This window comes from Anas acuta, chromosome 3 (assembly GCF_963932015.1).
Source record: "Anas acuta chromosome 3, bAnaAcu1.1, whole genome shotgun sequence".
Lineage (NCBI taxonomy): Eukaryota > Metazoa > Chordata > Aves > Anseriformes > Anatidae > Anas > Anas acuta.
Window position 1 is genome coordinate 10,725,089 of NC_088981.1, and position 26,401 is coordinate 10,751,489.

At 48.9% G+C, this 26,401-nt stretch overlaps 2 long non-coding RNA genes across 2 annotated transcripts; one reads left to right on the top strand and one right to left on the bottom strand.

Moving 5' to 3' along the window:
- The first annotated feature begins 256 nt into the window (after positions 1-256).
- On the top strand, positions 257-3,086 carry LOC137853378 (uncharacterized). The gene is made up of 2 exons (XR_011094452.1): positions 257-1,854; positions 2,491-3,086. It is a non-coding gene; the product is annotated as an uncharacterized lncRNA (long non-coding RNA).
- Positions 3,087-3,321: 235 nt separating this feature from the next.
- Positions 3,322-4,263, bottom strand: LOC137853379 (uncharacterized). The gene is made up of 2 exons (XR_011094453.1): positions 3,894-4,263; positions 3,322-3,787 (listed from the first exon to the last, which is right to left on the bottom strand). It is a non-coding gene; the product is annotated as an uncharacterized lncRNA (long non-coding RNA).
- Positions 4,264-26,401: the final 22,138 nt, after the last annotated feature.

Below are 26,401 nucleotides of genomic sequence, written 5' to 3' on the forward strand. Positions count from 1 at the left end.
ACCAGAAACATTCCCGTGCCCCAAAAGTAACTTCACATTGCCTGCTAGTTCTGAGTGTCCATGTCAGCAGCTACTCTCTGATGGACCAGAATGACCTAACACCCACTAAGGAGAAAAGGAAGAAATTAAATACAAACATTTATTTAAAAGGAATAACTAAAAACAACAACAAAAAAAGACATTTCATCATGACTTTCATCCCCTCCCTCCTGTAATCCCCCAGCACCCCCATCCTCCTGGCAGCACCTCCCTGGAGCAGCCTGCACCTCTCCCACCACCCTCCTGCCCAGCTGAGGGCATTGCATGTCCAAAGGAGCACAGCCCTCCCCCTCCCAGCTGCCTCTGGTTGACCTGGCTGTTAATTGCAAACCACTGGCTTCTTCCCTTACCAGCCTCGGAGTTTCAGGGTTTCTGTGCCCCTTAAAGCCTCGCTGCTTGAACAAATTTCATTTTCTGTTAACTATGAATAACTGAGTTCAACAGTCAAACCTCTTCCTGTGTGCTGAAAGGCACCATCCATTTTTGAAACACTCCCTTGCATTTTTTTTTTTTTTTAAAACAAATTTGTTGAGGCTGGGCTCTTAACCCCGTGTGGTTTGCTTTCTGTGAGCAGCTGTGGGAGGGAACTGCTCCTGAATACAGAAAATATGCAGTGAAAATGAATTTCAGAGATGCGTGTTGCTTTGTTTACAGAAACCAATTTTAAAATGAGCCTTCAGCATTCACAGCGAGACCTGCTGGGGGATTGCTGAAAAGATGTTGAAATATTTTCCTCAATACATTTTTGATGAGGTTTGTAGTCAAAAACTTCAAAACTGGAAAGCTGGCCATTTTCTTTTGAGCTCCAGATAAGATTGTAAATAACTTAAAAAAAAAAAAAAAATCATCCTTAAAATCTCCTTTTATCAGGCTTTTCAGAATTCCCACTAATAGTTTTCACCCCAATTATATGTATACCTGTGGCCTTTGGCCAGTTGTATTTCCTTCTCTATATTTACATGCTTGGGAGAGGTGGGATTGCTCCCAGGGATGAGCGAGCCCTTGGCAGAAGAGTGGGTCTCCTAGCTAGAGCCCTACATTTAAAAATCTGCTCCAAATCTTCAAAAAATCTTCGAGGATGCCAACAAACACCCTTCGACCCCTTATGCTATGGCCCTTGTCACCTGGCAGGGCTGCTTATTTATCTCCTGCTCAGCACCTCAGGGCCCATGTACAGAACACGCCTGAGAAACTCCCCAGCACCCATCCTCAGTATCGTCACAGCTGCTGCCAACATTTTCAGTCTGAAACTTAGCTGCAGCAAGAAACGGTGGTAAAGACGGTGCTGAGCCCACTCGTGTGGAGATCCGTATCTGGAGATTGCCTGTCAGTCTTGCATCAAAGAGGCAGTGGGGAAAAAAGAGCTGAATACCCCTGCAGAGGAAGGAGGAAGAAGGATGCAACCCCGGTATTTCCCAGCAGAGCGCAGAGAAGCAAGAAGCACCCTGCTCATTCCTTTCGCAGTGAGAAATGCCTGAGAGCTTACAAGGCTGATGCTGCAGCAGCTGAGATTTCAGGACTTTTTCACCAGGTTTTCTGCCTGGGATACTGACAACTGTCAGAAACTTGCCTGGAAGCAATAAACTAAGCCCCAAAAAATAAAGCATAAGCGAAAGGCACAAGTGAAAGTCATATCTGAACAGGCGAGACACCGTGCCAAAGCAGTCAGCAGCCCAGTGGATATTTTAGACTGTTTAATCCCTCAAAGATATGCCAAATATATATCTGCAAGTCCTCAGCAGACAGCTCTGCTTCAGGGAGAGGCTCATGCCAAAGAAAAGCAACGTTGGTGCCTTCCTTCTGCTGCAGCTTCTGGTAAGCAAAAGTTATAATCTAATAATTGTCATACGGTGGAAATAATTGGAGCCCTAATGACCCTGTTCTACAGCCCAGCAAGTAGCGTTCCCAAAATGCAAAGCTGAATCACTTTATGAGGAAATTCCCCCACGTTTGAGGCAGCCAGCAGAGCTGGGGCAATGGATACCCAGCGCCTTCCCTTTGGTTTTTGGTAACATTTCCTGGCCTGCCTTGCTGGGCAGTGCCCCATATAGGTGCAGCAGCCTGAGAAAGGGGGTGATGCTGATGTGCTGTGCCGCTCGCCGGTGCCGTGCTGCACCCTGCTGCAGAGATCTGCTCCCCTGCTGCAAACCTGCATGAGCCCAGCCCCAGGAGGCAAGCAGGAGCTGCCCGGCACCGTCTTGGTCGGGTGCCTGCTGCTGAAGCCAAGGGAGGGAAAGGGGCTGACTGCCGCCATGGCATGAACCCAAATCGCTGCCGGGGGAAAGGTCCCTCCTCGAGGCTTTTCCCTCCGCTGGGCAGGAGGCACGGAGAGCATTTTGCCCGCTCTATTTTCCTGGCAGCTCAGAGCAAGGCCTGGGGCGCGGGTGTCATTCCGAATTGCTTTACTCCGTTCCCTGCAAACCTTTAACCACCGCGTTTTCCTCCTGCCAGCCAGCGGACAGGAGTGAGACCTGGTGCAAGGCGCAGGCCGAGAGGCCAGAAAGACATTTGCCTTCCTTCCAAGTGCACCAGCGATGCAGGGCTGAGCCCTCGCTGGGATTTCTGAGCTGGTTGGGAACCAGGAGGGACCGGGGGGACCCGCACCCCCTCTGCAACCCAGCGGGTTGCTCGTGTACAGGCACAGCGGGGATAAATCCCCCCGCCCCTTCCCGGCCGCTGCCGCAGCTTGCTGTCGCCTTTTTTCTTCCGATCTCTGCCGCCCTCTGCCGAGGCAGAGAGGAGAGAGAGCCCTTGCGATTAGCCCGAGCGTCAGGATTTTGCTGCAAAAGATCATGCTCATCCTCAGGAAAACGCCAGCGCGGGCATCGCAGCCCGTGTTCTCCTCCTCTTTGTCCCCAGCATAAGCTCCGAAGCCACGAAGCGCATCCCCGAGGGCGGTGTTTCTTCTTTCATCACGGCACGGTGCTTTAGGAGTTCATTCATCATCACCGCCTTGCATGAGGCAAATACTGGTTTAACCGATTTACAGAAAAGTAGGGAAAAAAAAAAAAAAAAAAGGTGTGTGTGTGTGTAAGAAAAGGGTTAAAGGCTCTGGCTTGAAACCAGGCCCCTGCACTTCGGATTTTGCACCTGAATTTCTCCCTGCCCCTCAGGAACCCTTCTGGGAAATTTAGCCCTGAGCCATCTGCGGCTGCTAACAACCCCAATTCACAAGGGGCATCTGCTTCCCATCAGCAACCCCATGATGAGGCTGCCCCTTGCACAGGCTTGCCTGGGCCCTGTGCAGGTGTCATTTTTAAGTAAGTTAAGAGAAAAAATGGGTTTTTGAAAGAGAGAGGGAGAGAAACACAGTGACAAGCGAGCACGGCTGGAGCCACACAGCTACGTGTGTACATCAGGCACCAGCATTTCCTGAGCGCTGCTGTTCCCATCACCTGCTGCAAAACAGAGGCTTGAACCGTGCGCAGACTGCTTCGCTTCTGCTGTGTGTGCAGAATCCAGGGAGGAGACAAAACCCCTCAGGCAGGCTCCTGTCTGCAGGGGCAGACCGAGAGCCTGGTGCCCAGCAGGAAAAGCTCCCCCAGACACCTGCTGGAGAGCCACAAAATGCCAGCGAGGCTGCTCCCGCACAGATCCGCTCAGCCGTGGGAGGGAGGCAAGGCAGCACAGCAATCCAGCCCCTCGCTTCCCTCCTGCACCTCTAGGAACAATCGCTTCGTTCCTCGACGCCCGAATCTTCCCCTCTGCAAAGCGAGAGCACCATTTCCATCGTAAAGCTGCTTGAGAGCTGTTGGTAACGAGATTTATTATTATTGAGGAGTTATTTAGTGCAGCTTTTAGATCCTGCATCATTGATTTTGCTTTACAGACTCAGTGGCTCCTGCTGCTATTACCGGTTAACTCGCGCCGGCCACTCGGTAGCTTCTGGATGCTGTTTCTCGAGCAGGACCCAGCGTGCTTGGAGCTGCACAGGGAGGAGCATCGGCTGCGACCACCAGAGGATTTGGGAGAAATGAGATCCTGAGTATTTCTGATGAGCTCTGTGGAAAGCGGCAGGTGATGGCAGCCCCTAGAGCAGGCCTTTCCTCATCGTTCCTGCTGCCTGTAGGCCCTGCAGCCAATTCAACACCTCTGAGCAAGCTCTGCCACGCTGTGCTTCTCTCCTCCATATAACCCCTTGGGAAGGCTGCAAAACAACCGTGCAAAGGGAGATGTCCTGGTCAGGTTTTGTTACTGGGTTTCAGGTGGGGAGGTGGGCACACACCTGGTTCACACACCTGCTGGCTCCAGGCCTTCGTCAGCTTGCGTGGCTTGGATAGCAACTTGCAGTTTCCCCCCTCAGCACAATCCGTACCATTTGGCTTAGTGGGATTAATAACAACCGGCAACAACAAGAAAGCAGGTTTGCCACAAGCAGATTGCCTGAGCATCCTTTGTGTTTCTGAGCATGTGAAGGACAAGATCCTGAGTCACCAAAGAGAAAGGTCTCAGGAAGCCCAGACAAACCATGAACCACTCGGCAGCATTTCTGCTTTGTTTGCACGGCTGTCACTCAGCCGTACTCACAAAACTATGTCTCCCTCTAAGCAGCTGAGCTGCCAGTTTGTGGTCTGGTGTGAAACAGCACAAGTTCAGTATTGGTGCTGCCAGTGCTTCACCTCTCTGGCCATCAGTGCCTGGTCCTCACAGAAATCCCACAGCTTCAGTTGCACGCACCAACTTGATGCTCTCACAGGCAATGCCCTGAGGAAGGCAGAAGATGCTGCCAAAGCCTGAGGTGCAGACTGTGCCCAGCTTTCCATGAGCAGGTGAGGAAGAGCATGCACACAACCCCTTTTCTATAGATGCTAGGCTCAGCAATGCTTCTGACGTATCCTCTGAATGCATCATCCTACCTTATGGTTGCTTTTAACCCCCAAACAAAATCCCAAGCAGGAGCTCAGAGCTTGGCTTCCAGTCCCCAGGGCTGGGTTTTCATTCAAGCACATTTCTGTGTTGCTCTGACCCCATTCACAAAGCGATGCAGGACAGACGGCGTCTGCAGGCAGGAGACGTCGCGGCAGCAGACGTGGAAACGGCCTCGTGGTACCGGGAGATCTGGCGTGCGCTGGAACAGCTCAGCAGCAGCACTGAGCCCTCTCCTCCCCAGGACACAAGAAATCATCGTTGAGCCACACTGACAGATTTTGATTTTCATATACTGGGTGAGAATGGTCAATTCTTAACAGGGTAATTGAAGTTCCTCTTTAATAAACCAGCATAAAGCATTTTATGGCTCCCGGCTAGCGTCCAGTGTAACTGAAGTTCAGATAAAGGCATCGACAAAGAAACATCTATTGCATCTAATGTTTATTGACCAGATATAAAAGCAGCAGGCTGTGGCAAGAGTTCTCCAGAGAGCTCGCTGCTTCAGCTCCAGTGGGGGATGTCTTTGCGTTTTGGCTGGCGCTGCTTTGCTGCACGCAGCGAGCGCCTTTGCAGCTCCCGTCTCCCCACGGGGAGATCTGAGCTCCTCCGTTTTTTCACCACCCGCTTCCATCCGTTATCGTGACGGCGGCTGGAAGCTGGGCACGAAGCAGTCTGCCTCGAATCAGGCAGCGAGGCTGAGCTTATCGCCGCCGAAACACAGCTCCCCGCGTGCATGGCTGGGCTGCCGCACTCATCGCCTCACCCGAGGGGCTGCGGGAGCGCGGGTGCGGTGCAGAGGGGCCAGGTGGAAGCGTGATGCTGGAGCCCGCTGCTTTATTTAACTCCAGATTTCTTCGCCTCCCTACAGAGGCAGCTTTCTGCCTGCACTTCTCTAACGCTCTCTCCGTCTCAGCCCCAGGCATCACAACAACTTTGATTTCTTAAAGACAGACAACTGTATTTGTACTGCATTCTTTGTACCCACGAATATCGCAGAGGTGAAGACGGCACAAGAAATGAGACGGCCTTAACAAAACCAACCCCCACGCTCAGAGCCCTGCCACTGCAAGCTGCTTGTGAATAATCTGGAGTTTTCAGGTCAAACTAAAGGCTCGAAAATAACATCCTAGCATCGTCAGATGGCAACAGCACAGTGGCCTATTCCTGCTGTAATTTTTGCTGGAGAACAGACTTTCGCGGTTTCTGCTACCTGCTTTCATCTTCCCTTTGCGCTGCTTTAATCGTCTCTGCCCTCCTACCTCATTGCAACCACGGAAACCCATCCGTCCTGCTCATTTCTCCTCTGCCCCATCGCATCCCTCCCTCCCCTCCTCCTGAGCACCCCACGCTGGGTTCCCCTTCCTTCCCCGGGATGAGCACCCCTCTTGGTTTCTCCTCCGCTCGCAGTGGTGTTTCCTCTACATCACTTCCAGCACCGTATGCTTCTCCCTCTTGCATCTGCCCCTTCCTCCCCACAGTTGCCTGCTTTTTATGTCCCTCCTTGCACTAAAACAGGCAGCCAGTTGGTATTCCCACCCGGGAGGAAGAGCACTGGGCTCCATTCTTGGGTACGGTTTTGAATTCCCATTGCTAACACAGCCAGTCTCCTCCGGTTACCCAAAAGGGAGCTCAGCAGACGAGTTTTCAGCTGCCAGCTAGGAAGCATCCTCAGGAGTATTCTCTATTTCTGTCGATAGCTCCTCCATTGCTGCCACCACACACTGAGATCATATATCCCAGTACTTTTCCAGGGGAAAAGACAAATTAGCTAGAAATTCGCAACTTTCAAGCGGCAATCCTAAATTATCTCAAGCCTAACAAGAAGCAGCACAAGTGCAGCAGCAACGTGACGTGGGCTGGCTTTCGTGTCCAGTATCTGAACACAACACCACAACAGGCCACACCTGTCCTGAGCAGCCACCAGCACAGACAGAGCGCAGCTCGGGGCCTAAATGGACTCGGTGGACGTGTTATAGGGGTGGCCTGCAGCCTATGGGAATGACATCTGTATACCAAAGGCCAGGAAGGGAGCAATTGTTGATGAGGACGCACTGGGTAGTATGGGACCTGAGCATGACACAAACGGTAAGGAATGAAGTGTGGAGATTGTTCTGATTTGGCACTGACCTTCCCAAGTAGCCTTTACACGCGATGAAGCCCCATGATGCTTTCCTAGAAATGGCTGAACATCTGCCTGCCGATGGGAAGCCGTGAACGAGTTCCTTATTTTGCTTTGCTTGCGTGCACAGCTTTTGCTTTATCTATTAAGCTGACTTGATATCAACCCACGAGCTTTCTCACTTTTACCTTCCTGATTCTGTTCCCCATCCCACTGCGAGTGGGTGAGCATGCAGCTGCACGGTGCTTGGCTGCTTGCCGGGGTTAACCCACAACACAGTTGCAGTCAGGAACGTCTCAAGGAAACTTGTAGCTTTTCATGCGGTGGGACACACGCAAACATTCGTCTTGTTGGCAGGATTACAACTTGCATCTGTGCTGCTAAAACGCAAATGCAGCTGTGGACCAGCTGAAAGCTCCAACCCTTACAATATGCATGACTGAGTGGCCTTGGCCACTTTGCAGTTATACCAGGAGCCCAGTGGGTTCCCACCTTCAGCTCAGGCCAGCAGGATATACCTGGAGACTGCAACATGACCAAGCAACCCAGTTCCTCCAGCCTAGGGCTTCAGGGAGTACTGCCTGGATTGACCAAGGGAGGTGAGGAGAGGTGTGGGAGGACAGGCAGCACAAGAGGCCCAGCAGATGTGTCCTACCAGAGCTGTCAAGCCCTCCTCACTCTCCTTCTGCTGCCCGCAGGCAGAGGCCCCTGCTCCCCATCCATCAGCCCTGCCCCAGGCTTGCAGGACACCTGTGGTCCCACAGCTGGTTCCACAGCTCTTCACCTGAGGCTTCGCAGAGAGCTGCCCGGGGTGCTCTGGCTGCAGCTTTCAGCCACTCTCCAGTGCTCGCTTCCTAAATATATTCTGTTAGCACAGTATTTCGCAGGGGCTGTTGGTGCATAGAAGTAAGCAGGTTTAACAATCGCCATCACGCTGGATTTCTGAAAAGCCAAGTGCTACGTGCAGCATTCCCTTCGGTGAGTTTAAGTGCTCTGACCTTTACAACTCCACAAAGCGTTGGGAGGCAGGGAAGGGGAAGCGTGGAGAGGAATAAACCCACCCACTGCTGCTGGTGCCGCTGCTGCCTCCCCCGTGCCCCAGGCGGCTCCTCTCTTCTGCGTGGGTTTGGCTGCACTCTGCAGACGTGCTGGATGCACCAGGCTCTGAGGCCGAACCCCATGGAAAGCACCAGGGCTCTGCCCTCAGGGCTCAGAGGGCTGTGGGTAAGTCACAGGACAGGAGGAGAGATGTGATGTTCACAGTCTCCTCCACCCAAGGAAGCTCAAAACTCCCTCCATGGTAGGGTTGGCGACTCGCCAAGGTTCGCGGTCCCCAGGAAATTGCAGTGCTTGCTTTTCCTGGAAAATATACATGCTGCTTTTATCAGAGCTGGATCTCTGTAGTCTTCTGTGTTAACTCACTGCGCTGTATGTGATATAAAGACAGCTCTCACAGATGGATCTGTGTCTCTGCAATCACCAGCCACATGCCCGAGCCTCACCTCCCTTTGGCAAAGGTGGGATCCAAGGGACAACAAAGGTAACAGAACCTCTCCAAACTGTTAGACCAGGCTGTTTGCCTAGCTACACATCTCTAAGAGGCAAAAAGAAATTCCCTTCTAGAGATTGGCTGTAAATGGTCATACACATAAACTACAATTACGTATATGTATGTGAGCTTTATATATACACACACACAGTCTGTGTTTACACACATGTACACATTAAAGCCTTTGGTAGTGTAGATTGCTTCCTACAGCCTGAGCTAGCTGGATTCCTTGAGATAAGGCCTCGGCACCTAATGGTATTCACTGCACTGGGGACATTATGCTACGACATTTGTATGAAAAACCTCCTATTTTTCAATAGTTGAAACTCTTAAGGCCTTAATCAGGTTAGAGGGATTTAGAAGCTAGATTGTGATCTGCACCATGTTGGAAATCAAATTGCTTTTTTCTAACTCCCTAAAATAATGATTTGAAAAGGAAAGAAAATCCCACCATTCCAGCAGGCTTCTCTTCTCCAGGTCTGCATAAGACTTGCTCCAGCAGCCGGGTGCCACCCTTCTGGTTTCCAGGAGCATTTCAAGGCAGTATTGCAGGAAACAGATGTATTTTTATGGTAATCATTTTAACACCTTTGACATTGTTTTGTAACTACCTTGGATTCTGTTACGCTTCACAAAGCTGGAGAGAGAGATGAGGGCTGACAAGTCTAAATTTAAGGAGCAGGGCAGACCTGATTCACTTTCTGGCACTGTTGCTGGGTCCCTCCGTGAGCGGTTAAATCTCTGGTGTCTGTGCAGCATCTCAGCTTCACTCAGGTCGGCCCAGGAGCCCTTTTTGCTTCAGCCATTTGTGCCAGGAGAAGCTTTCGTGGTGAGAAGGTCAGTGGCATGCAGGCACAAGGCAGTACGTCCCCACCACATGCACGCAGGGTTGAGTCCGAGGCCATGGCTGGTCGGGGCTAATGCAAGATCTGCCCAGCAGGACATTGTGTGGGCAGGCTAAGCCTAAACCCAGTGCTTTGCTGCAGAAATGCCTGTGCCAATGTGTGCCTCAGCGGCAGTGCCTGTGCTTGACAAGTACTCTGTTTACAAGATCCACATATTAGCCTGTCTTTCTTATGCCGCAAGTATTCGCCAGGTCTTTTTAGAGGGAGGAAATCAGTGGCAGGTTGATGATAACATCTGCAATGTGATTTTGTTGTTAATATTTCTGCACTGTGACTTCTGCCACGTCCAGTGTCAGCGGTGCTCCTTGGAGAGGGTCTCCTCCAGAGCCATCTGCCTGCGTGGGTGATACCTCACCTACCCGAGAGGAAAGGAGCAGGGAGTCACGGCTGCTCCCTTCCCCCTGCCCAACCACCCGCAGCCAATAAAGGCTAAGCCAGGCTAAGGAAACAAATATCAGGCTGGCATACCAAAGATCTCACTGCCCTGAAACAAAGTAAATATCTCGAGTATTTACAGTACCAAAGTTATATTGGAAAATGTTCCCACGGAGACACTGACTCAATGGGAAGTGTTAGGGGGGGTTCAGCTAGTGCATGGACTCAAGGCCCTGCCGCAGAGCCTGCTGCCATCTCCTAAGGAGAGGAGGGCCAGGGATGTGCAGCCCCCAGCTGCCTGGGTAAAAAGCAGCAGAGCATTGCTAAGAGCTGGGGAAAAGAGTAAAGAATATTCAGCCTCCATTTGTCCCCAGTGATATAACTAAGGACCAGCTTATAATTCACATGCCTGCTCCACTGACCCCGTCACCCTCCTGCTCATCATGTTGCCAAATCCCTCGCAGTGCAATAGCCCGGAGCCGTGGGGCCTCGCTGCCCGGGCACCCAGACTTCCCCAACCACCCCACGCCACACCAGCAGCCTTGCTGCAGGCACGGGGCGGGGGCTGGCTGGGATTTGCTCTCTCCTGGCTGCCAGGAGGCCGGGTCTGCCCAGCCGCGGGGCTGAACGCAGGATCTGGCAAAATCTGAGGCTGAGCAACTCACGCTGCTGGGGACAGGGGAAGGCAGGGATTTACCTCTCGCTCACTACACCCCAAGCCCTCTGTGAACATGTTTTGCTGGAGCTTCAGGCCCTCCGATGGCTTCAGTCCCCAGCCGTGGAGCTGCAGGCTCTTGCTGCAGCGTCAGATCAGTATTTCCTAACGTGCTCCTGACTCAGCCTCGGGGTGCAGCACGTAGCAGACAGGGGCTGGCGTGCCCTGCTCGGCACGCTGCTTTCCCTGCGTAACTTTCCTCCCAACGTACCTGATTCCTGAATCTCAAACAATCAGGTTTCATGAGGAAGGCAAGAAAAAGAAAGGCCTTAAGGGATTTGCTTTGTTTCTGGGGAAATCAAAGACTGCGAGGAACCAAGATAAATAACCCTCAGCAGTAGCGTGGAGCAGCTGCTCCGCACGCAGCACCCTTTCTGTACCGCTCACCCTCAGCAGACCGCACGGAGGACGTGCAGCCCTGTCCCAGGAGCCTCACACCTCTCTCACAGAGAAAGCAGCAGCCCACCTTCCCCAGCATCTCATTCACAGCCCTTCCTTTTGCCCTCTCGATGTACACGGGTGGTTTCAGCTGCCAGTCCCCCTTCACTCCTCCAAAATCCTCCTTCCCCAGGTCTCTGCAGGCCCTCCACCCCCAGGGAGAAGCTGCTCGCTGTTCCAGCACCGTGTCTGTGGTCCCAGCTCTAAAAGATGCTCAGGGCACTCTGTTCTGTGACCCAGGGGACTCCCACACTGAAAGCTGTTTGGTTTTTGTATCCCACACCCATTTTGTGCTGGGCGATGCTGCCCGGGGGAGCAGGGCTGCAGAAAGCAGCACGGTGAGGGCAGCTCCTCAGGCCAGCCACCAGAGCAGCATTTCTAGCACAACAGGTAAAGAAAGGAAGGAAAAATATCTATTTTCATTCATATATAAAAGTAAAACCTTCCTAGGCTTAGAGTTCCTTGACTCATTTTGCTCCTCAGACCCACTCCAGTGCTTTCAGCCTGCTTTTGGGGATGGGTTGAGAAGGATTCCCCTCCTCAGTTATTTCCCAGCAGGTAAAGTCCAGCTGTAAAAATATCCACGTTTACAGCTTCTAACCACATCGCAGCTACCAGCTCATCCCAGACAGACTGGAATCAGGATCCTTCGACATCCTCTCTGTGCTCTGCCTTCCCCTCCTGCTACTCAGTGCATCTGGTCAGCCAAGGAGCTCTCTGAGTTTCCCCACTTGGTGAGAGAGCATTCACGTCCCACTTTGCTGCAGAACGGCGTGTAGGTGTTTTCTCATTGCCAGCCACCCCCTCAGCTCTCCCGAGGGGATGCTCACGTCCCCTGAGCTCGATCTGTGTGCCGAATCCACCGACGCTACCGGCAGTCTGAGCATTTATTGCTAATAACACGATTTCCTGGGGAGCGGAGAGGGAAAGTAACCCAGACAGCCAGAGGAACAAGCATAGACCTGAAATGATGAATCAGAGAAACACAGGATCACCGAGTACAGCAGGGCTTACCGTAACCACCTCCTCTAAGGCAGGAAACCACTCCTGGGCTCTGTGACTTGCATTCCTCTCCATCGAGAGGGGGAAAAAACTGCAAGTACTGACAAGGGACTCAAACTGCAGGATTTGCCCTAAAAGGGGCAGCTTTCGGTCTTGTTTTGGCCCACCAAACTTTGGAGCAGAGCTGGCTGCCCAGCAAAGCTGCTGCAGTGTCTGCATCCCTGCATGGGGCAGATGGAGGCGCCGAGGGGACAGCAGCTGCTGCAAAAGCCAAAAGGCTGCACTGCTTGCAATTCATCTGACTTACAAAAACGAACTCACCAAAAGCAGCCAGACTGTGGCTAAAAATGTTTACCTCCCTCACTCTTCTGTAAGCTTAACATTAACAGCAATATTGGATTTTATTTTTTATTGCTTCCAATCTGAAACTTCACTTTCTAAATTCCAGCCCAGCCCAGCCTTCCACCGCTGAGTTACAAACCCTGAAATTAGACACTGAGGGATATGTGACTGCAATAGAAACGATGGCACTGCCTCAACTCAAAAGGGACAGGATCACGGCTTATAAATATCTTCAAGGTGACAGTATATGAGAAGGCTGGGAATTATGAATATTTTTAACAGATAGCAGGAGAGGGAGCATTTGCTTACAGGTAGTGCGGAAGGAAAATATCTGTAGCCAGGGGGAAATTCTTGGTAGGGAAGGGGTAGAGAAGCTCACTGACAGAGGCACCTTGGGCCTGTTTCCTGCCACTCAGCTGATGTGAAGGCTGCCGGTGGACAATGGGGCCAGGCCCCTTTCATTGGCCATGCCATGACTCAGATTTATAACCTGGGTACAGATTTATAACCTGAGCTACAAAAGGACAGCAGGCCACAACCAGCCCACGTGTCGGCACACATCGCATTGCCTTCGGCTTCCAATGAAAGGTCACCAGTACATGCCATCAGTAAGTTTGTTTTTTCTCCTCCACATGGAACAGCAAACCCCACCTCTAGCCATCTCCACAGCACGAAGAAACTGAAGCACCAAAGGTAGGTGTGTCTGCTGCTAATTTAATAAATCAACCAAGGTCACAGCATCCCAACTCGTTGGTCCGCCATTGCATTTGCAGGCTGATTAAAGAGCACAAAAAGAGGGGGACTGACTTTTGGGTGAGGGTTATCACGTGCCCTTGATAAGCTCTGCGACACCTCGCTGCTGCTGTTGGACAGTTTGACCCAGGCAAGCCTGCAGCGTGCTGGCCTTTGGCACATGCAGTGTTGGGCTCACACAGAAATGCATGACCCACACTTACACCTGCTGCTTAAGCTGTGGAGTGCTGGTGCCTCCAGCCTGGTGTTTCTAAAAGGTGGAAATAAGACATTAGAAGAGATCACATTTTCTTTCAAGGACTTAACAGGTCGCTTGTATTTCTTTGCAGCTTCTCCAGCTTACAGCTGCAGCACAACAGCCTTCAGCAGCAGCACAACAGCCTCTGGGCCCACTCCAAATCTATGATTTTCTTCACAATTTTCCACGGCAATGCTTCACGCTGTCAGTTTATGTCTGCATCCCCATCATCCTGCATACATCTGGGCAGGAGGGAAGGGCTTGGGCAATGCTTCCAGCTGCCCTCGGCTTTGCAAGCAGCTTCGAGACTGCTTCTTTCACTACGGCTTCAATGTTTCTCTCCTGTTTGAGAGTCTCTGCACATGATGCTCTACTTTGGCTAATTAATTTTTAAAGAAGCTTTGTATATTAATGCAAATTCTATTAGTGATGCCTCTTGGCAGCCTGTGTATTAAATGTGATGCCAGTAGCATGACAACACTTGACAGTCTCCACAGTGGTAAATTACATATATTATTATTTCATGCCCCTTTTAATGCTTTTAAGACACATCCTTAAAATAAGTCAGGACTGTTAGCATGCTTCTCCTAAAGCACAAAAATATTGCTTCTTAATTTAGCAAAGCGTATGTTCCTATTAGAGCTATAGATGCCAGATAAAGACTGGCACACACCATGTGTGGTGTGAAATGGCGTAGTTGTGTTGCCTTCAGCGGGACTGCAGAGACTGGTATCAACAGAGACTCTGACCCGCTGTTCCTCCGTGACTGTACCTTGATGTTCCAAGCTGGGTGATCATCACCAGGGGTTAATCACAACATCTAATAACAAGCCCATCTACGCTACAAACTGTTTTTGTGATATGAGTTCAAAAATCTCTGCTTGTGTGCCAGCCTCTAAAGAGGGGCAAAGGGAGATGCTGTGCAAGCGAGAATCACCGCTTAGGCGAGTTCATCGCACGAAGCTCAGTGCCTGCGCTGGCTGCCTTGGATTCCACCACTTCATGTTAAGGGAGAAAAATCTGCTGACAAGTTGCACACACAGTGAATAAATCGTGCTGACTGCTCGTCATCCAGCAAACCTTGGACACAGGAAGGGCACCGTGCAAGATCCATGCATAGATGATCAGAAGCAGGAGGTGTTACAGAGGGACAGGAAAACTAAACAGGGTCAGGGCTCAAATGAAGGGAACATCTCTGGGCTGCATTCATGGGATCAGCAGGGCTGAAAGCCTGGGATGGGTCAAAAAGCAAGAGGAGAGAGGAAAAAGAGGGGAAGAAGGAGCAGCTTTGGAACAGTTGTGGACACAGCTGGCCCCACAGGGATCAAATGTGAAAGACCCTTTAAGCAGTGGGAACATGTTCCCCCAGAGGGGAAACAGAGGCTGACAATCACTGTGTAGCCAAATAAAACCCAACACATTGGCCAATGCCCTCTGCCTTTCCATGCCTGGTCCAGGTATTCAACACTTTACTGCTCTGCTAGTCCATAAAAGTAAAACTAATCAAAAGATCTCAGCCCCACGTAGGTGTTAAATGTGATGCCACACAATAAAACTTATTGATTTCTATTTGGTTGTTGTTTGGTTGTATTTTTTTTTTCTTTAATATATAAGGAAAGACATGCACAGAGGACATGGGAACACTACCAATTAAGCTCTCAGAAGCTGGGACATGCCAGAAGCGAGGCCACGTGGGTAACTTTAACTCAACCCTCCTGACCTTGAGCTGCACGGTCACACCCTGGCTTTGTCCTGGCTCCGCTCTTCACTGTGAAATACTGGCTGTTTTGCTCCAGCAAATGTTGTCTGCCATCTCCTGCCTATGACTTGGTAACCTTAGCATCCTTCAAACGAAAGGGGCAGATCCACTGATAAGGTCAAGCTGCTCTCTGTCCCTGAGGTCTCTGTGGTTGCTCAGAAGACTTTACCTAGGTAAGACAGGTATTGTAACAGAAGGCGAGCAGGGCCAACTGACAAAACATGGCCAGAAGATGTTACGCGCCCTTGCAGAAATGATTTGTGACTGGGTAACATTTTGCCTGTGTCAGGATCCAGCAAGATAAAATAGGTCAGCTTAGCTTTACGGCCGGCTCCTGCTACAGATGGACCTTCTGGAGATGTTGCTGCCTGCAGACATCTTTGGTTGCGCACATGATGCTTTTGCTTCCCCCTGCAGTTTGTCAGCTGTGACGCTTGCAAACACCACAAAAGCAGCCAGCGCACTGTGTGACCACAGAGGCAGCTGGCTCTGCAGTGGGCAAGCTACTAAAAAAAAAAAAAAAAAAAAAAAAAAAAAAAAAAAACAGCCAAAAAAAACAACCAAAAAACCACCACACTTCTGTCCATGTTCACTTGCATCTTCTCCATCCCCTTCTTCACTGAGAAATAGATAAAACATGTCCTTAGCCACATCAAAAAGGAAGGGAGAGGGGAAAAAAATAATAAAAACATTGGCACAGCTGGGCCCAGGACCATGGTATGCTGCTCTGTGAGTTCTCCCTCTTGCCCTCTGAATTACCACTTCTGTTCACGGCTCGCAGACATAGCGATCAAAATAGTGGAGGAAAATTATCCGTACTTTTCCCAGCTGTAACTATGACATCTCCAACGCCAGCACCTGCCCTTCCCTCTCCCTCCTCACTCTGAGGCAGACGTTTCTTTTCCACTCACTGAGATTTGATTGGTGGCGAGAGACACTTTGGTGCAAAATCCTATTCTGAAGCACATGGCGCATATGAGATATCAATGGCAATCATCCCACCCGTAATGTCAGCCCTAAAGAGAGATTTAATCCTACGATATTTGAAGACTTTACAAGAACAAGTTTCCTTTTTTTAATTTGACTGTGGGATTTCCTGTGACTGAAATAATCTTCAAATTATTCTTTCCTGTTGGAAAGAAAATTTTGCTTTACAAAACATACAGTGATGCCTCAGAGCACTTCTTAACTTACCTCCTAGGAACAAAAGGTCACCACGAGAAAAGTGCAGGAAGCGGAGAACTTGCACACTGCAAAGACCAAATGTAGGTCAAGCCTAACCTGCTTTGATTTTTTTTTTTCCTCTGCACTGAAGCAGCAGAGGTCAGCTCCTCCACAGGCCTTGCTGTGCTGGGAGGGAGCGTGGCTCTCCTCCACTTCTAGGCTCCTTTCTAGGCTGCAGTTCAAAGCAGCCCCAACTCTTGCAGCCAGCAGCAGAGCACAAGAATTAAAGAGATCTCAGCCCAAGCACTTTGGCTTTTCCTGAAGGATGGGGATGCAAAAGGCAGGCTTATCCCAGACAGAGCATTCATACAGTAACTGAAGCTAACTCAGATGGGCTCACACAGCTGCAACCAGACCTGAAGCTGCAGGACACGTGCTGCAAGGTGCTGGGGGTGTTGGTTCCCCATGGGTCCCAGCAGAATCAGCTCCACCATCAGGTCAGTGAGCTTGCCTCTGCAGACTGCGCTCTGTTCCTGCAGCGAACCAAGCTTTTCAGCACTGCAGCAGCGGACTTCAGGGACTCACTGAAGGCAACCTCCGTATCTCCATAAAGAGAGATTAAGGCTGCAGTCAGGAGCGCTTGCCAACAGCTCATTCACAAAGAGCAAGAAGTAGGGAAAAAGCATCCATCAACATTGGTGTAAGTGCCTGCTTGCTAAAAAGCAGGTGAAGCTTGAAACCTTGGAAGTGGTGTACGGGAGAGTCTTTGAAAGGCCTGATCCAGTCCGGAGTCTCTGGAAGTGCCTGGCACGAAGGGAACTCAGCAAGCAGCAGTTTCAGCAGTGCAGGGGGAAGCAACTCATTCTGTGACAGAAAGCGAAGGCTCCCGTGAAACACCAGTGTGGAAAAGAAAAAACGTAAGTCTTCAATGAACCCAGCTTTACATCCCAGAGTTACAGGAAACCACTTGGAAGTGAAAGCAAATGAAAATGCAACTATCCTGGATGCTGACTGGTGACTCTAGGGCAGAAAGGCTTTTTTTTTTTTCCTCTCTCTCTCTAAAGGAAAGAGGATTTTGTCCAGCAGGGACAGACCCAACAACCAAGCCAAAATCAGCTCTGTAAGGCAAAGGCCCCTTCTCCCCAGTAGCCGATGACAAGACGTGTGGTGGCAGCACAAAGCTGTGTCAGGGGAGGGTCAGATAGGGCACAAGGAACAGTTTCTTTGCCATGAGGGTGGCCAGACACTGGGACGGGCTTCCTAAAGAGGGTGCTGATGCCCTGTGCCTGCTGGCATCAAGAGGCACCTGGACAACACTCTCAGTAATGCACTAACTTTTGATTAGCCCTGAAGAGGTCAGGCAGCTGGACTCAACCTTTAAAAGGCCCCTTCCCGCTGAGCTATTCTAAAAAGCTGAAATCCAGGAAAATCTATTGCCATCAGCCCCTTCCTCAGGTTGTTTGAACTTAATCCATCAAGGAAAATGAGGCAAGTTTCCTCATTCTGCCAGTGCCCAGCCTCTTCGCTGAATCCCCGCTGAGCCTTCCTGAACGTCTGTCAGTAGATGACAAAACGTTTCTTGAAGTGCAGCTTACAGATTGCTGCACAAAAATAGTTTATTTGCTTACAGTGCTGGGGATGCAGCATTACAGATGCTTTCAAGTCACTTGATGTATAGTACGGCTACAGCATAAGCTACTGGAGCAGAAAGCCTAAAAAGGGGGTGGGAACAAAAAAATTCAGGCTGCCTTTAATGCCACAATGTTTTTGTGTTGTTTTTCTTTTTTTGTTCCCTAATGTGACACAATAAGCTGCTTAGGAGCGCAGGGTAACGTGGCTCCTGCACGGATCCCTTTATTGATAAAACAAAATTAAAACTGCATTTGTAATGGTCAAATGTTTCTTTGCATTTATAGAGTAACTTTTAACATTAAGCCCAAAGATTTTTCTTGACTATCTTAGTCACAAAATGGCTTTTGAGGAAGTTTCTGGATACTCTGTGAAACCCCAGAAGATCACGAATTAGGGCTGCCTACATCACAAAATTATGCTCATCAACTGAGTCAGCACTGGAACAAGATTAGCATTAAGACTTGATAGACAATAACAAGACGAATTTAAGGTACTGCAAAAAGTTTATTACGGCACAGATGCACCGTGCAATGGTTGGCACTGGAAAAATTACTACAGTGTGCGTTGAAAAGCTAATTTTCAAAAATGTTTTGCATCAACTTTGAACGCTTGAATGAAAAATGGGTGTTGCAGAAGTGAGAGGGTTTTGAGCCAAATTTTGCTTTTAGCTAGATGTGCTGTTACTGCAGCTCTTAATGAGATCTGGTCTTAGAGCTGAGAATCAGAGCAGTAACACGCTCTTTTTTTTTTAAAAAAAAAAAACTGAAATAGTGTTGATTCAGAGCTTGGTGGAGGAGTAGAGTTATATAAAAAGAGCTCTAAAAAATAAATATATTTTTTACACCTGTGTCTTGGTAGCTGTCAGCCTTTCATAAGTTAAAACAGGTCAAATTCTCCACAACCTCCTTCTCTGAAGTGACCCATTGTCATTTGGGATACCTTGACTTTTGCCTGCCCCCCAAAACCCCCTCAGAGAGCTGGCTCTTTCTGGAGGATGACAGCCCTCACTGCTTCTGCAGACCGTCTCCTCCAAAAGCGGGGACATTATGCCATCCACATCCAGAGGTGACAAAAACTAGGGACCATTACAATGATATTTCTACTCTGTGAGCACCCCTGAGGCCTCAGACCTTTAGGGTGAAAACAGCTTCTACCCCTAGAAGTGGGTCTGTGCCCCTTTGCTGGACTTAGCCAGTGGGGGAACATCACTCCTTCCAGCACTTGCCATTCAGCCTCCTTTCTCCAAAGCCATTCTGCCTTGTTACTGTTTTGCTCCAATTTTAGCCATCTCTTACACGGCTGCTGAGAATCAGCTCCCCAGGCCTCCCCTGGCAGAGCTAAATATGTTGGTGCTATAGGAAAAACAGCACCATATGGCAGTTGTTTGATCTCTGAGCAGAAGTTACAGTTTTTTTGAAAACTGATGAGCTCCACCTGTCTGGAAAGTTCTCCCCCTCCCAGGTACCGCAAGCTTGTTTGTGCACTGCACATGTCCCCGGTGTCCAGGATAGGGAAACTTTAGAGGTTTATTCTATTCAGTCACTAATTCCTGACATGTTACCCACAGGCTGCAGCAGCAAGTATTTGTCTTGCAAGACGATCTAGGGTTGAATTTTCCTCACCAGGAACATTCCCAGTCTTTGATACTCAGGCATCCATAGCCACTGTGGTTTTTTTTCCTGCCTATTTCATGGGGTATAGACCCAAACTGCAGCCACTATATTTGCACATAACCTCAGGGACATTATATATAGCAGACAGTTCAACATTCAACTACATGATAGGGACATACCGCATTAATATTCTACTTTTAAGAGCCTCGGACATTATCTTGGGCTAATTCTGCAGGCCAACAACTCTCGTTGAATACATCTATGACATTTGTACCCACACTGAAATCACTTCAGTACAGCAGGACTGAGTCTTTCCTGGGACACCCCAAGGCACTCACTGACCTGCCCCACAGTGCCAACAGGAGGCAGATGCCCAGTTGGGTACGCTTTGTGCCTCGCATGCTGGCGTGGACTGGCTGCATCTGTAGCACAAAAAAGGCCTAGCTAAGACACGAGGAGAGGGAGAGTAAGCATGATTTTCCTGTGCAAGATGCTGGCTCTGCTTTCTTTCTTCATGCTGTGCAACTATTTGCTAAAGGAAATCATTTTGCTAAGACGCTCCACTTCCTTCGTGAAATTACCCTTTAAATGCTGATTCTCCATCTGGTGCACAGCTCCAGATTTTGAAAGATATTTAGGGACCTGGCTCCCAACAATTTCAAATAGATGTCTGACTTGTTTTAAAAACTACATTCCTCTGTCTTTACGTGCACATATGAGTTTACCACTTGATTTTTAGTGGGGAGTCATCACTATAGAAGTCACGCAAGAAAGACTCAACCTTGAAACAAGACGCAGATCATTTACCTTTTGACCACATCTGGCTCCTACACAAAAATAATAAGTGGGTTACACCAAAGAGTTCACCTGTTTGTAATAGGTTCTCAAGCACAAACACAAGAAAGACAAAAACCTCTTCTCACCATGTGCTTCAGGAGAGGGCTTACTTTAGATAAATTCACTTGCCTCTAACATCTGGCTCCCAGGAAGCTTGGCTTGTAGAAGTACCTACTTCCACACCAGCCGAGGTATGTGGAGTGAGTGGAAGTTGGGAACTGCCTCAGTAAGGACTTCCCTATAGGTTTGCCTGTCAAAGCTCCTATCATCTTGTGGGGGGCAGGCATGGAACCACAAGGTAGGGCGGAAAGGGCTGGAGACACCAAGACAGGAAGTGCTCTCTGGTCTTCACTGAGGCTCCTGGACCTCCACCCCTCACCACTGCCTTCACTTTAGCCCTATGACAAGTCCACAAGTCACTGATTAGAAAGATGCCTTGATAATAAATAGTCTTGATAGGGCTGAGCTGCTGACTGCTTGCACATTTTCTCCTTGTCAGTAACTTGGAAATATTGCACCTTTGCCAGAGGAACTCCAGGAGTTAAATTTCCCTGGACTGTTCATTTTTAAACAGGTCTTTTTTATCCACATATTTTCACACTCACACCATATTTATACATGCATTCACATTTTGAATCCTTCAGGTTCTATAATTTAAAGGAAGTTATTTTAAAGACTCTTTAAAAAGGAAACACTTTTTGAGTCATCTATCCATGAAGTTGAGCACTTTCACTATCATGAGTCTATCCACAGAGGGCTCCAAGGGAGACCAAACCTAAAATGAATAGCTGTCCTAAAAACCTTTTGAGGTGTGAACAATAATTGAAGACCAATCTGTAAGAATCTTTCATGGCTGATGAATGACTTATTGGAAATTTGAACTAATCTCCCCATAGGTGAAGGTCCCAAACAGCTTTCTTGTTTTTTATATGAAGCCTGAACTCAGACATCATGGCAAAAGCACATAATGCATTTAGCACAAGAAATGTAACAAATCACTGTAAGTCAGTCGTATATTCTACTTTTCTGTCACCATGGGATCTTCCGGAAAATTGGAATCTCACTGCAGCTTTCATTTCTCATCACAGTTCCAACAAATTGCCATGGAGCCGATATGCGGCTGTTTTAAATTTTCTGTTGAAGCAACTAATTCAAGCCCATCGTTCACCCTCTGTATAAAGATTAAGATTCAGCACAGTGCCAGATTTTCTTCTTGAGTTTGCAAAGGTCTAAAAAGTTTGCTCCAAGAAACGATTAGCTCTTGCATTCACCCTGGGACCTGTTCATTCTGCAACCAGATGACTGCCCTTCACATTACCCGAGCTTTTGGGCACTGTCCCTCTCACCTCAGGATAGCACTGGCAAAAACTGAACCACTTAAAATCACTTAAAACAATGTAGTCAGATAAGACTGCACGTCTATGTTATCCATTTCCATAGGTCATTAAATAAAAACCTTTCACATTTGTTTTCTTAACAGCTTTGTATGTTTTGCCACATTTGGGTGAAAACTACCAAACTGCTGCATCTCTTGAGAGATGACACCAATAACTTTGACATACAGCCTAAGTTCTGCTGGTGTTTAGAGAGTGGGGCATTTTTGGTCCCAGCAGCCCCACAAGACACCCATGTAAGCAGCAGTCACTGCCTGCAGACCACACTGGCACAGCAGCTTGGGAAGGGCTCTAACATCCCTCACCAGGGTTCTGGATAGTGCAGAGCATAACCCTGCTTCACCCCTGGGAGCGGGCATTCAGGGAAGACAAGCAGCAGCCCATCCTTGGGGAGGCAGGGAAGCCAAAACCCCACCCCAGGGGAAAGCAACCCCAGTGGGCCAAGGGCAGCACAGCTTCCATCACAAACTCCAGGAAGAGGATTTTCTTCCTGAAGGCAAGGCTGCGGTACAGAGGCCGATGGAGAAGTCCTGGTGAGGAAGAACCACTGTCCTGGGGAATAGACAGAGACTGGGTTAAAACCACATCCCCATTTTGGTTATTTGGGGTCAGAAAGAGAGCCCTGGTCTTTCCTCATTACCCTTCCTTCATGACGGAAACGTACTCCTCCTGCCCCTTGCAGGTCTGCAATACTCATCTCCCCCATGCTGGGGTTTGGTGCAGGACCAGGCGGTGGCTCCCAACCAAAGCGAAGCCTGCTGGCCACCACACAAGCTGCTTATGTACTGCTGTCCTCAGAGTCCTTTTTATAGCCACTGCACCTGCTCCCTCAGACCCAGGGGGAAGAACAAGCGGCGCTGGTGGCCTGAGGGAGTACCGCAGTTGTTTTGCAGCAGCTCAGACTTGTTGTACTACATCCTCAGCTGACAGACTTCAGCTATGTCAAGCAGCAGAAATTCACCCACTGCCAGCGGGGCAGTGCTGCAGGAAAAGCAGCCTAGGCTTTGGCAGGGTGGGAGGGGAGGGAAGAGAGCTGAGGATGTTGTGAATTGTGCTGTGCTGCTGGCCTCAAACACTCACACAGCAGCGCCTCAGTGGTTCTCACAGCCTGCCAGGATTAGCTCCTTCCTGAGAAAGCGCTGCACTTGGGGGAGAGCTGTAGGGACAGGTGACAATCCCAGAAATGCCATACCTCTCCCCAAATCTGGGGTCTAAAGAAAGCTCTTCTCCCCCCACCCTTGCTGTCCTCCTCCCGTTGCACTCCTTGGTGTTAGAAAAACAAGTCAAGTGCCTGCTCAACACCACACTGGAGCAAAGGAAAGAGCACCAAGAAGCACTGGCACACGTGCCAAGCCAGGTCTGTGGCAAATCCATGATGCTGCCACACAGCAGTGATGTGTTGAGCATGGTGCTGTGTGCTTCCATCCATGGCAGCAGCAGCCCCACTGATATATCTGGTGTTTTCCATCAGGACTCTGGTCACAGCTTGAGATATTTTGCTTCCTCTTTAGCGTGGTATCCAAGAAGGAGGCAGCCGAAGAGCACAGAGGTCTGGGATTTATCGATTCAGACAGGTTATTTTGTTAGCAGGGTGCATCACTGCTCTCACCGGCTGCCTCCCACCTCTTTGTCCTTCCCCCACATGACACTCCTGATGCTTAGGTGCTAATGAAGAAGCTTATGGGACTCCGAGGACCACTTATCAGAAATTCTATATCTATTTTAAAGGCCTGTTTCATTCACAAATGTAAAAACTTCTCTCCTAAAGGTACTCCTCATCAACTGATTTACTGGATAGAATGGATGCAATTTAGTTGAAAAGTAGAGAAATGTCTCTGTTGCGTTACCATGAAGAGAGGGGGTGATCAATATTCACCTTCACACTTGCCCACTACCCTACAGGACAGCTGCTCCAACACATGGCAAGAGATAAGGGCACAAAAAAAAAAAATTATCCTCTCACCCCCTTTATAGGGTAAACACAACTTTTAAAAAGGCAAAATAGAGACTGCTAGAGCAGTGCAATCATAGCCTGGAGTTTTCACCTGCCATTCACAACTCACCACTGATGCTGGACAAGCAGCACAGAGGGGTACTGATGAATTTAATCCACAAAGCATGGCTTGGAGAAGAATGAGGTTGCTTTTGGTAGGTTATCCTGTAGCCCACTTAAATAATTTGGTATCAGAGGAGGCTTTGGTATCCTGCTTGCTGTAGGAGAGTCACAGACCCACAGAAATAACACAGATAGCAGTTACCTTTACATACATACACCAGCATTTTGAGGTTCTCAACCAAACTAGACTCAAGAATGGATTCAGTCAACTTGAAGGTTCAGATCTCTAAGCTGGTTGGAAAATTCAGCCTCACCAGCCTGATGGGCCCAGGGATTTGTGTTGCCTCAGGTCTATGATTGCTCCGGTTTTAATTTTGCCCTGCCTGGAAGAAACAAATTGATGAGAACAAGGATAAGATACATTACCAGGGGATGGTGGAACCAACAGCACATCCCTCTTTTCCCAGGCTGTCCACATCCATGTATCCCATCAATGCTGTGTGCTCTGGAACTGCTCACTCCTAGAGGGACTGAGTTTCAGCAACTGAAAGAATCCTAAGAGATCTCTAAGGGAATAAAGCAATGGACTTGCCCAAGCTGTGCGACTTTTGAAGACTCTACAAGTGAAGTGATCTGTGCAGCCACAGGGAATAGAGGCAGCTCTGTTAGCTGGTCTGCCAGCATTTCAGAGATCAATGCAAGCAAACAGACAACTGTCAAAAACGGGGAGGGGGGGTAGTGTCAAGTACTTGCTGTCAGGAGGGATTTTCCCCAGAAAGTAAGCTGAACAGTAATCCTGCCCCAGCATCAGTTAGCAACTGACAGTTGGTTCTCCTGAAAGCTCATTTAAGCTCTGATTCCAGCAGATCCTTACACAGACCTGCTGTGGGTATAAGAGCATGAAGTACTTTCCTCCCTTCGCACCACCCTCCTACAGCTGCTGTGGGATTGCAGCTAAGAGCTGCAGAGCCCTTCAGAAAGGGACAGAAGACATATATGCAGCATCCTAAGCAGTCTTCTAGCCAGCCCAACCAATGCAGTTGGGTTTGCACACAGTGAGCAGCCACCTGCCCCTCATTAAAAGCCTTGCTGTCGCCCACTCTTCCTGGGAAAGCTAGCTGTCACCATTGCAAAGAACTGACATTACAAGCTGGTGCCAGTACTGGTGCTTTTCCCTTCCTGGCTAAATAAATAACGACAGCAGTACCCTTCATATGAGAAGGAAACCTGCAATTAAGAACTCAGTCAGGTTCGGATCTAATTGGCTTCTCCTAGGGGAAGGGGAGACTCAGCAGTGTGTTGCGTACACCGAGAACCAAACAGGACTCCAGAAAATGATACCTTAGGACGTTGTTGGGGTCCTTTCCAGCAGGACAGGAAGTGCGAGGGAAGAGAAACATACATAATCCACTATCAGAAGAAAATAGTTAGGGTTTTTCACCTAATATTTACAAGTTTAGTGTTTTGAAATGGATGCCTCCTCCTCTGAAGACTCGCGACTTGCAGGACTCAATAAAAACATGCCTCCTGAAGCAGCCAGCTGCTGCCTGCCATCTCCCCTCCACCAATACAAAAGCAATACAGAAAACAGGCTAAAATACTGCAGCATCTTCCCTTGCTTTGTTTATTTATTTATTTTTTATTTTCCCTCTTTTGTTTTATTTTTAGCTCTCCTCCCCCGGTTCCCAGAACAGCTCCAGCACACCCCTGTCATTTCAGACTCATTTCCCCCAGCGGAGTTCAGATTCTTGTGATATTTCAAGTATCCCTAGATGGTGTCAGGACAGATTAATTTTATTTTGCTTGATCTCGGTACCCCTTTTAATTTTTTATTTACTTCCACCAGGCTTCTGAGAGGTATTTTCTTCTGAAGACACTGATAGCAGGACCACATTGCACAGTCCTATTTCTTCTACCCAGAAGGTTTGATGCTGCTTAGGCAATGCTGCTACAGCACAGGTTACCCCAAATCAGCCCCTTCCACCACCTCAAGCCAACAAACCAGTCTTGGTCCACGTGCTCCGAGAACAGCAACAGAACACTGGGACTTCCTCTACCATATAAACCATAGCTTGGAAGTGGAAAGGATAGTTGGGCAAGTTACCCTTTTAGTTCATTTCCACCTGAGATTTCTATCTTATTATCCACTGTTGATACAATTTCTCATTAAACTACCCTCGAGTCTTAAACCAGCACATTCCTCGCAGCAGGCTTCAGAACATTTTCAAGCCTCCTGGTTGTTTTTGACTCATGGAAGAGCAAACTACAACACCAAAAAACAAGTAAACCACCACCAGGCAGCCTTTCTGGTCTTGTAACCATCACTGATGTTTCTTCCATAACCAGCCATCCAGGGAGAACCTGGCAGTACATAGGTTGATTCCCCAAAACTGAGCTCTGAATTTTGCTTACAAGAAACGTGCAGCACTATGAAATGAAAGACTTTACATTTTGAGACATAAATCTAATCCTCCTTTCTCAGATGAAAGCAGCTAATTCATAGATATTTACAGGCAAAGCTTGTTGCGCTAGAGCAGGGGTGTTGTGATCTTCCTGTTCCTTCACAGCTTCCACCAGGATGAAAGATTTGAGCCAGACCTTG